Source organism: Babylonia areolata, chromosome 3 (genome assembly GCF_041734735.1).
Source record: "Babylonia areolata isolate BAREFJ2019XMU chromosome 3, ASM4173473v1, whole genome shotgun sequence".
Classification (NCBI taxonomy): domain Eukaryota; kingdom Metazoa; phylum Mollusca; class Gastropoda; order Neogastropoda; family Buccinidae; genus Babylonia; species Babylonia areolata.
Genome location: NC_134878.1, coordinates 16,621,401 through 16,631,400, shown reverse-complemented (window position 1 = coordinate 16,631,400; position 10,000 = coordinate 16,621,401). Strand labels below are relative to the sequence as shown.

General features: G+C 41.6%; 1 protein-coding gene across 3 annotated transcripts in view; it reads left to right on the top strand.

The window, feature by feature from the left end:
- The first annotated feature begins 790 nt into the window (after positions 1-790).
- Positions 791-10,000, top strand: part of LOC143279775 (uncharacterized) — a 107,138-nt gene continuing 97,928 nt past the window's right edge. The window contains exon 1 of one of the 3 annotated variants that reach the window (XM_076583921.1): positions 791-994. The gene's annotated coding sequence lies outside the window, so the exon portion shown is untranslated. Of the gene's footprint in view, positions 995-1,600; positions 1,669-10,000 lie in introns of those variants that run through there. The other 2 variants (XM_076583919.1, XM_076583920.1) reach the window with 2 other exon arrangements.

Genomic DNA, 10,000 nt, shown 5'->3' with positions numbered 1-10,000 from the left:
TCTCAGAGATCTCCCTCTCTCTCTCTCGCTCTCTCCCTCTTTCTCTCAGATCTCTGTCTCTCTGTCTGTCTGTGTTTGTCTCTCTCTCCTCATCTGTTCTCTTCCCCCTCCTCTCTCTCTCTCTCTCTCTCTCTCTCTCTCTCCTCTCTCTCTCTCTCTTCCTCCCACACTCCACATCTGTTCTCTTCCCTCTCTCTTTCTTTCTCTGTCTCTCCCTCTCACATTCTCTCTCTCTGTGTCTCTCTCCCCCTCTCTTTGTTTCTCTCTCACTCTCTTTCTCTCTCTCTCTCTCTACCTCTACCTGTCCTTCAGGTAACAGGCAGGCAGGCTGTCTGATGATGGACACAAGACCTGTTTGGTCCCACCTCTACCCCGGCACTGTCACTGACAGCAGCACTGTCATCTCTGGCGCAATTGATCGCTGGTTGGTTGTGTGCTTGGGTAACACAACCCCCTCCTCAGCTGTTCCGCTGTCTGTGACGGGACGTCAAGCGGGAAAGAGTGCATGTGCTGTAGTGGGCGGTGGTCCCCCTCACACAGCCAGCCAGTGGGAGACGAGGATGAGGTCTTGAGGCCTGCTGCTGCGCTTGGCATAAGTATAGTTAGTTGTAGATCACACCAGTCGTTTCGTTTTGCGTGGCGCCAAATGTATGAATGTGTGATAGTCGTGTCCGTGGCCATGGACGACTAAGACCATCAGGACAGATGAGTTGGCAACGGCTGTCCTGGCATTCTGGGCTTGAATTTGATTTTAGTGGAGAGTGTCTTGTCCAGGTTATAACAGCCGCCGCTCTCTCGGCCACAGATTGGGTTTTTAGTTACGTGCGGTGATTGTGACTGTGGTCAGTTATCAGGTGATCTATTTGCCCCTCGTGTGTATAAGAACGTGGAGTCGGTGGACAGGGGTGGGTAATACACACGTGTGCGGTTGTCGTAACAACTTTTTTTGTGGTGTAGAGTTTACATCTGTGGCTGTGCTGTTCCAGCAAATAAAGTAAGTCTCTGCTATTTGAGTGTATTCTTTCTCTGCTGTTTGTCTTTCTCTCTCTGTATGTCTGTCCATCTGTTTTTCTGTTCCCTCTCTCTCTTTCTGTCTCTCTCTCTGTCTGTCTCTGTCTGTCTGTCTGTCTCTCTCTCTCTCTGTCTCCCGTCTTTCTTTGTCTCCCTCCCCCACCCTCCCAGTTTTTATTTATCTTTCTTCTCTCTGTGTCTCTGACCTTACCTCCTTCCTCACCCGCCTCTCTCTCCATCCCTCCCATAGACATGTACAAACATATATCTCAGTGATCCCTCCTCTCTCTCCATGTTTACTCCGCTTCTTTTTACAATCCCATGTCCTGTCTCTGCCTCTGTCTGTCTCTGTTACTGCCTTTGTTTGTCTCTGTTTCTCTGTCTGTGTGTCTGTGTGCCTCTCTCTCTCTCTCTCTCTCTCTCTCTCTCTCTCTCTCTCTCTCTCGCTCTCTCTCTCTCGTCTTGCCCTCTCGCTGTCGTCTTTCACGTGGACATTGTTTGCCTTCCCAATCGATCCCAACACTCTCAGACCTGACCGGTGGCACGTGCGATGTGTGCCAGTGGTTCTGGAACAAACAGTTCACAGCCGCTCGGATCCACGTTACAGGGCAGGACCTCACGCAGGGGACAACAAGCAGCTCGTGTGAAGTTGTGGTGGTAAGAAAAACACCCAGCTCGTTGGGGTTAGAAATGCTGAATGCCACTTTGACTCTGTCAGCAAGTGCTTGGCGGGAGGCTGAGAGGGGGTGGACCAAGTTGGCTGACAGCGTGTGTGGGGGTTGGGGAAAGGGGGGGGGGAGGGTTGGTGGGGTGGGGGTGGGGTGGCATGTCTTTGCATTGGTGGTAGCCATAGCAGAAAGATCTCCGGTGGAGCAGGAAGATTGGGGGGTGGGGTGGGGGTGGGAGGATGTAAAATGTTGCGGTGGTTGTTAATGTTTCCAGGATCCAGTCACTCGAACCACACCCACCACCACCTTCGGAGCAAGACCATAGTCCTGGACAACTTGACCACAACGGCGTCAGCCAATTAACTGGTTGTTAATATTAATTCCGTAACTGCCGGAAAAACACCAGTAGAAATAGGTGGTTTCAAGTTTTAAATCATTATCCAAAACAATTAGCCAAAAAACTGAGAATATACTGCTATAAATCAAGTGTGTGAATATTCCATTCGTTTGGTGATGTTATCAGTGACGTCACTAAGGACGTAAGACGTAAGAGCTACGTGTGTGGCAGTCAAGGGGGTAACTCCACCAAGATTGTTCAGGTCTTGACGAGGTTATGTTCACAGCAGCACTTTTTTTTTTTTGTTAAGGTCAGTTGTACATATGTCTGTGTTCGTGTCTCTTTCTGTGTATGTATATATCGTGTCATGCTGGGATCTACTAGGATCAGTGATCACTTGCGAAGACACATGCGGAAGTTGTATTCCAGTCAGTACTTTTTTTCTTTCTTTTTTTGCACTATTGCTGGTTTTGTTAAAATTTTTAAAAAAGGTTTTCTGGGTGGACATCGAAAAAACCTAGATAGAAAATCCAGACAGACTAGATGCATTTCGTCCACACTTTTCCCACACTGAGGAATCCCGGCCACAGTGACTCGTACATAATGCAAAACCTCTTGATTTTTCCATGGCCAGCCGGCAGTGCTTTTTCTCTGTTGAACAACTGACGCAACAGACAATCTCCGTGTTTGTGTGTGTACATCAAGAAGTTACAGCATTGTCTGCCCCTGGGGCTGTGCAACTACCCATTGTGGACCCATTTTGATGACATCACGCAGCGTCCATAATCGTCACCTCCACTGTGTGTGTGTGCGTGTGTGTGTGTTCTATCTTTAGTTTAGCCTCTTTTCACTATCAGTGATATTAGACGATCAAAAAAGAAAAAAAAAGAAAAGAAAGGGGGGAGGAGATGCGGGGTCACGGGGAAGGAGAGAGGGAAAAGGAAAACAGAAAAGGCAGAAAACTACCCCAAAAAATGCATAACTATGATGCAATTACATTTAACAGTAACAATTCAACAATGATAATAACAATCAGAAACCATTAACGCAATTCTGAAGTACATCAAAGGAATGTGGAAATAGGGCTATGAACTAATGCCTGTGAAATTTCGACCATAAGAACCTCGTCAGAAATAACTTTCCAAAAATCATCTGCAGAATACTTATTCTCTTTGAAATACTTGGACAAGAAGGTACATAACTACTGACAGTGAAACATACAATGATGCAAGCTGAACTGCTTTCTACAAACGCATGGAACATTTTTACTATAATTTGACTTCAGCGCATCAAGCTTTACACGGAAGAAAGTGTGTGTGTGCACGTGCGTGCGTGATTTCCAGTGCCGGTCGGCGTGCACAAGGGGACTTATTTAGGGGCTGCTGAGAATGACAAGCACCAAGTTGTTTAATTATGCATCAGGAGAGAGTCAGCCAGTCCAAGACGGTCGGTTCTTTGTGCTCGTAAAAAGCGATAGCGTGTGGCGAGGAGTTGATTTTGTCAGGAAGGACAAAATCATTTTTTGTCAAATTAACTCGGTAGATAAATTCTCGTGACTTTACAGTGTATGTTTACCCTGGCTCATTTTGTCAAGCTGCATCAGGGATAGAATAATGTAAACCTGAAGAAAGAAAGCTGTGCCAATTTTGTGAAGTGTTAAACTTTTGGTAGCAGCCACAGAGAGTTGCACCACGCGCGCACACACACACACACACACACACACACACACACACACACACACACACACACACACACACAATCTTCAATACACATTGCATCTTTTATTAATTGTTGCAGACATTTCTCCGTTTCATGTTTCTAAACTCTCCTAACAGAAAGTTTTCTCCTCTATTTCCTGGTATAATATATCGCTTCTGACATCTATGAACGGAAACAAATGTTCTGCATTGCAATGTCGTGTCTCAAAAAATTAAAATTTCTACGTGCTTTCAAAACAGAACGACAGTTTCTCGACATGTTTTCACTCCAGAAAACGAGATAAAACTGACGGTCCAACGAATACCGATTGATTGGGTCGTTTTTCTTGTCAGATAAATTAGGCCTACCGTTTTCAGTAACTTTGATTCTTATTGAAACGATGTTTCTTTTAAAAAAAATTGTTGTGACAAAATCTTAGCTGATTTGGTCTCTTTTACCTTATCAAACCGGTCTTTTTTTATGTTACCTATTTCCACGTAGTCTGAACACGTTTTGTTTAGTGGATGAAATGTAAGATTATATCTGAAACTTCTCATTTCCCCCAATACTTATAATTGACAAGCACAGACTGGAAAAAAGAAGAAGAAGAAAAGAAATCGGTGGAACGAAGAAAGAAGGAACACAAACCCAGCTGATAAACAAACACCCGTGCTTTGCTGACAGACTGCCAAGAAACACCTGAACAGTTGGATTAGAAGAATAGACGTGAACAGCTGACAAAATACAAGCTCTTGAAACACGGGGCTTAACCGATTTCTTCAAGGCTTTGATAATTGTATTCTGTAGCATTTCGCCCATCACCACCCTCCGCCTCCTGTCTGTCTATCTGTCTCTGTCTCTCTGTCTCTGTCTCTCTCTGTTTCTGTCTATCTATCTGTCTATCTATATATCTCTCTCTCTGATCTTCGACCATATGTAATCAACAATTCAACTAGGGACAGGGCATTGGTGAAGAACCTATCGTTGTCGTTGTCCTCTCTCTCTCTCTCTCTCTCTTGGTCGTTACACACACATATCTGATCAAGGTAGCAGTGTGAATGACTATTACATGATTTCTGCAACGTTTTTTGAATATGTCCGTGATATTTTGACACTTGATACACTAGACAGAATAGAATCAGATCATCTCCCTCTTTTGTTGTGCTTTGACAGACAGACAAATTGCACGCCTACCAGACACCCATTCAGTGTAAACGAGTCGCAGTTCATTGAGAAATATAGATGGAATATGTCATATGCGCTAAACTTTACTAACTCAATGAGATCAAGAAAAGTAAAAGAAGAAATAGACATGGCATCAGACTTGATTAATATATATGTCAATATAGCATTGGATAAGTTTAATCAAATTGTTAAAGACCAGGCAACGTGCATGAAGAAAAGGGTTCCTGTTACAAAAGAGGTACGCAAAGAATGGTTTGATCAAGAATGCAGAGTAACTAGACGTAATGTGCGTAGACTTCTTAGAAAATTTAAACATACATCAGATAAAGATGATAGAGTAACATTTTGCATTGCAAGAAGAGAATATAAAAATATGATTGTAAGGAAACAGAAGAATATAATGAATTAATTCTAAAGGAACTGTTAGGTTCAATTAAATGTCAGAAGCTATTTTGGGAAACAGTAAGTAAAGTTGCACGCAAAAAATCTCAACCACAAAATAGTATATCTATTGATCAGTGGTTTGATCACTTTAAAAATGTCCTTGAAAAGGAAGCAGAGGAGTCCAGTGAAGATGATATTTTAGATGAAGGTGTCGTAGATGAAGCAGATGAAGGAATAAACAGACCAATATCAAGAGAAGAAGTATTGTTAGCAGTAAGAAAATTGAAGACTGGGAAATCAGCTGAACCTGACGAATTAATTGGTGAGTTTTTTCAAAAATGCGGGGGATTCTACAATAACGGTTTTAGTTAGACTATTTAATCATTTATTTCATAATGGCATATATCCACAAAGTTGGTCTGAATCGATTATTGTACCATTGTTCAATAAAGGTAAAGTCAGTAACACGAACAATTACAGAGGAATATCATTATGTAACATAAGCAGCAAATTGTATAGTTCTGTTATTAATTACAGATTACAGGAATGGGTTAATTTGAATAATATAACAGGTGAACATCAAGCTGGTTTTAAGAAAGATTAGTGTACTATTGATTACATGTTTACTTTATTAGCTGCTGTTCAAAAACAATTTGCCAATAATCAAAAATTGTATGTTGCATTTGTTGATTTTGAAAAAGCTTTTGATTCGATTTCTAAGAAGTTACTATGGCCGGTTTTGTTAAAAAATGGAATTAGAGGTAAACTGTATAGATGTGTTAAAAGTATGTATAGAGAAGTTAAAGCTAGGATAAGAAGTGGGGCGAAATTATCAGATTTTGTGAATTGTACAAGAGGCGTGAAACAAGGTGATGTCTGCAGTCCTGTTCTATTTTCGTTGTTTGTGAATGAGATTGCCTTTGAAATTGTTGAAAATGGATGACATGGAGTGACTTTTGATTTGATAGAGTTGTTTATGCTGCTATTTGCTGATGATATGATCTTGATATCAATATCAGTTGTAAGTTTGCAAAGACAGCTGAATAGTTTATGTGAAGCCGCAATGAAATTGGACTGAAAAGTAAACATGGAAAAAACAAATATAATTGTGTTTCGTAGGGGTGGTTATCTAGGTAGACGTGAACAATGGTCATATGGAAATGAAACTGTAAGAGTAGTAAATGTGTATAAATATCTTGGGATCTTTTTTCAGCCAGACTCAGTTTTACTTATGTTTGTCAAGATTTAGTAAACAGGGCAAAGAGAGCTGTTCTAGTTATACTTCATGTTATATACAGATCAGATTGTAGCTCATACACAGTATTTGCTAAGTTGTTTGATTCTCGGGTACAGCCTATTTTACAGTTCGGTGCAGAAATTTGGGCTTTTGAGAATGATGTTGAAATTGAAAGATTACACATGTTTGCCATGAAACGCTTCTTAAATGTTGATAGGCGAACACTCAACGATTTAATTTATGGTGAATTTGGTAGATAACCTAACCAAAATATATAAACTCATATGTAAAGTGTATTAGATACTGGCTAAAGATGACTAGAATGAATAATTATAGATTACAATACAAGGCTTACATGATGCTGTATAACTTAGACAGTAACGGAAAAAAGACTTGGGTTACAGATATTCGAAAATGTTTGTGCTCCTATGAATTTTCTTATGTCTGGGATAACCAGGGTGTTGAAAACGTTTCATGGTTCATAAAATATTTCAAACAAAGAATTGTTGATTGTAGATGGCAGGGCTGGCATAACCACATTCAGAGTAGTGACAGATTTGCTGAATATAAGATGTTTAACTCTCTCCATACGAACGGCGAAAGAGACGACGTTAACAACGTTTCACCCCAATTACCATCATCAAAATATTGCAAGCGGAAGGCCCTTATACTGAAGAGGTGAATGTTGACAAAGAATACCACAATTCTGACGACGGAAGCTAAAGGTTGGGTCATTCATACACCCACTGGACATCCGAGGGGTCTGTGTAGAGGAGAAGAGAGGACTGGCCGTACTGAGTGAGTTAAGCTGACAAATAATTTGGAGCCATACATTGAAATGAAAATGAATAGATATGTGAGATGTGATTTGACCAAAGTTAGACTTGGTATATCAGATATTGCCTACCATCGTTCAAGATACAGTGAAAGTAGAGCTGAGAGTGTTGTGTCGTTTATGCCACCAATCAGAAGAAGATGAAATTCACTTTATGTTTTGTTGTCCTTGTTTACTTGACTTAAGGTTGAAACATATCCAGCCTAAGTTTTATAATAACCCATGCCGCTTTAGATTCAATTTGATTACGTCATCCAGAAATGAAACTGTATTGTGCAATGTGGCGTTATACATTTACAATGCCTTAAAGCGATTGCGTATTGCTATAACTTAGATCATAATATCAACATAGATTGTCAGATACAATAGGCATTTGAAGTGTGAATGTTAAGCAATGTGTTTTTGAAAAGTGTGTGTGTGTGATTGATATAATTGTGACTTACCCCTTCAGTAAGGGGCTTAGGCCTAAACCTGAATAAACAATTCCGTTTTCGTATTCGTATCCGTACTCTCTCTCTCTCTCTCTCTCTCTCTCTCTCTCTCTCTCTCTCTCTCTCTCTGTTCATTGTTTAAGGTACAGAACATACAAGGAATCTGATTTATTGTGTCCATTATGCAAGAAATCAAAAGAAGATGAAGTACATTTTGTCCTTCGTTGTGAAGCACTTCGTAATGTTAGAGAAAGACTCATTCGACCTAAATACTACAAACAACCTTGTGAGTTCAAGTTGAGTTTATTGCTGTCAAGTACCGATGTCGCTGTTGTTCGTAATTTATCTCAGTACATGTACAAGGCTTTTAAGTTCAGAGAAATAGCTACTTCCTAAAGTGTTCTATTACTTGTAATTAATGCTTAGTTTTTCTTTTTGTTTTGATTATTATGTTTCGCACTTTATGCTGTCTTTATCATGAGTTGTTCGCGCACCCCCTTCACTAGGGGCCATGGCCTGTGATGAGTAGATCATTCGTATCCCTCTCTCTCTCTCCTGCCCCTCTCTCTCTCCCTCTCTCTCTCCCCCTCTCTCCCCTCTCTCTCCACCTCTCTCTCCCCCTTCTCTCTCTCTCCACCCTCTCTCTCCCTCTCTCCCCCCCTCTCTCTCCCCCTCTCTCTCCCTCTCTAAGCAAAAGAATGTTGTGAAAAGTGTAGGAGGGAGGGAACGTCCGAAGGGGTGGGAGAGGAGGGGGAGCGTGTCTTCCACTTGGTGATATGAGCATGTTGCTTAAGTCATTAAACCATTTGAATCTTGAATCTTGAATCTTGAATCTCTCTCCCTCTCTCTCTCTCCCCCTCTCTCTCTCCCTCCCTCTCTCTCTCTCTCCCCTCTCTCTCCCCCCTCTCTCTCCCCCCTCTCTCTCTCCCTCCCTCTCTCTCCCTCCCCACCTCTCTCTCTCTTTTCATTTCTCCTCATGTTTGATATCAGTGCTTTTCTCTGCTCTTATGTTTTATACTCTTCTCTCGTCTCTTCTCTGCCATCCTGTTCTTTCTCGCTCGCTGCTTCTTCCACCTGAGTGATCAGATTGAAATCTGGCTGCTCTCTGTGTGCGCTGAGGCATGCCGGAGCACATGGTAAAACAGACTGTTTTCAAGAGTAAAACAATTCACTGCAGTAACAGGAGGGAGAGGGGGAGGAGGGGTTGTTAGTGAAAGAGAGACGACTGGACACGACATACAGAGGGAGAGTGGGGTAAATTCTTTATACATACAAATGCTGATGTGGGAGAAAATGTGGATAAAATTGGTATTTAAAAGGGTGCCAAGATTAACAACTTTGGAATGAAGTTTTATGTGAACTGCGAGGAATTCATTTTACACCATATTTATCGCCAATGGGCTTTTATTCAAAACTGGAAACGTCACGTTCAAAGCGATCGGTGTACTTGTTGCTTGGATAAAACTATTGTCCTGTTTGCAGTGAAAAATTTTCGATATGGAACAGCTGTTGTGACTGATGCTTGAACATGAAGTTTGTTCCTAGCAGCGAAAAAAATGTGGATGAACCATACATGCGCAGACACTTTCGGGGTCACGAAACCACACACACACACACACACACACACACACACACACACACACAATCTCTCTCTCTCTCTTTCCAGATCTGTCTCGGTCGGTCTGTTTGTCTGTCTGTCTGTCTGTCTCACTCACTTATATAGTCTGTTTCCCTGTCTCTTTTGACTGCCTCATCTTTCTTTCTGCTCTCTCTCTCTCTCTCTCTCTCTCTCTCTCTCTCTCTCCCACTCCCGCTCTCCCCCTTTGCCTCTCTCTCTCACCCTCTCTCACTCCCCCTCTCTCTCTATCTCCCTCTGTCCATCTAACTCACCCCACTCCCTTTCTCCCTCTCTCTCTCGCTCTTGTTCGGTCGCTCGTATTATGTTGTCCTGTATTAGATGACTTGAGACAAATATATATTCCGTTGAGATATTATAGCAGACCAAGTAAGTTTCGGTTAGTATTACTTCTGTCTTCTACAAATGATAACGTTTTTTCGAATCTTGCCATACTTATCTATAAGTCATTAAAACGACGGAGTTTCCTGATTGGTTAAAGAGAACAGAGCTTTGAGCATACACGTTGTAAGATTATATTCTTATGCAAATCTATTCTTACAAAATATGTAATCGCCCCTTCAAATGGGGGCCATGGC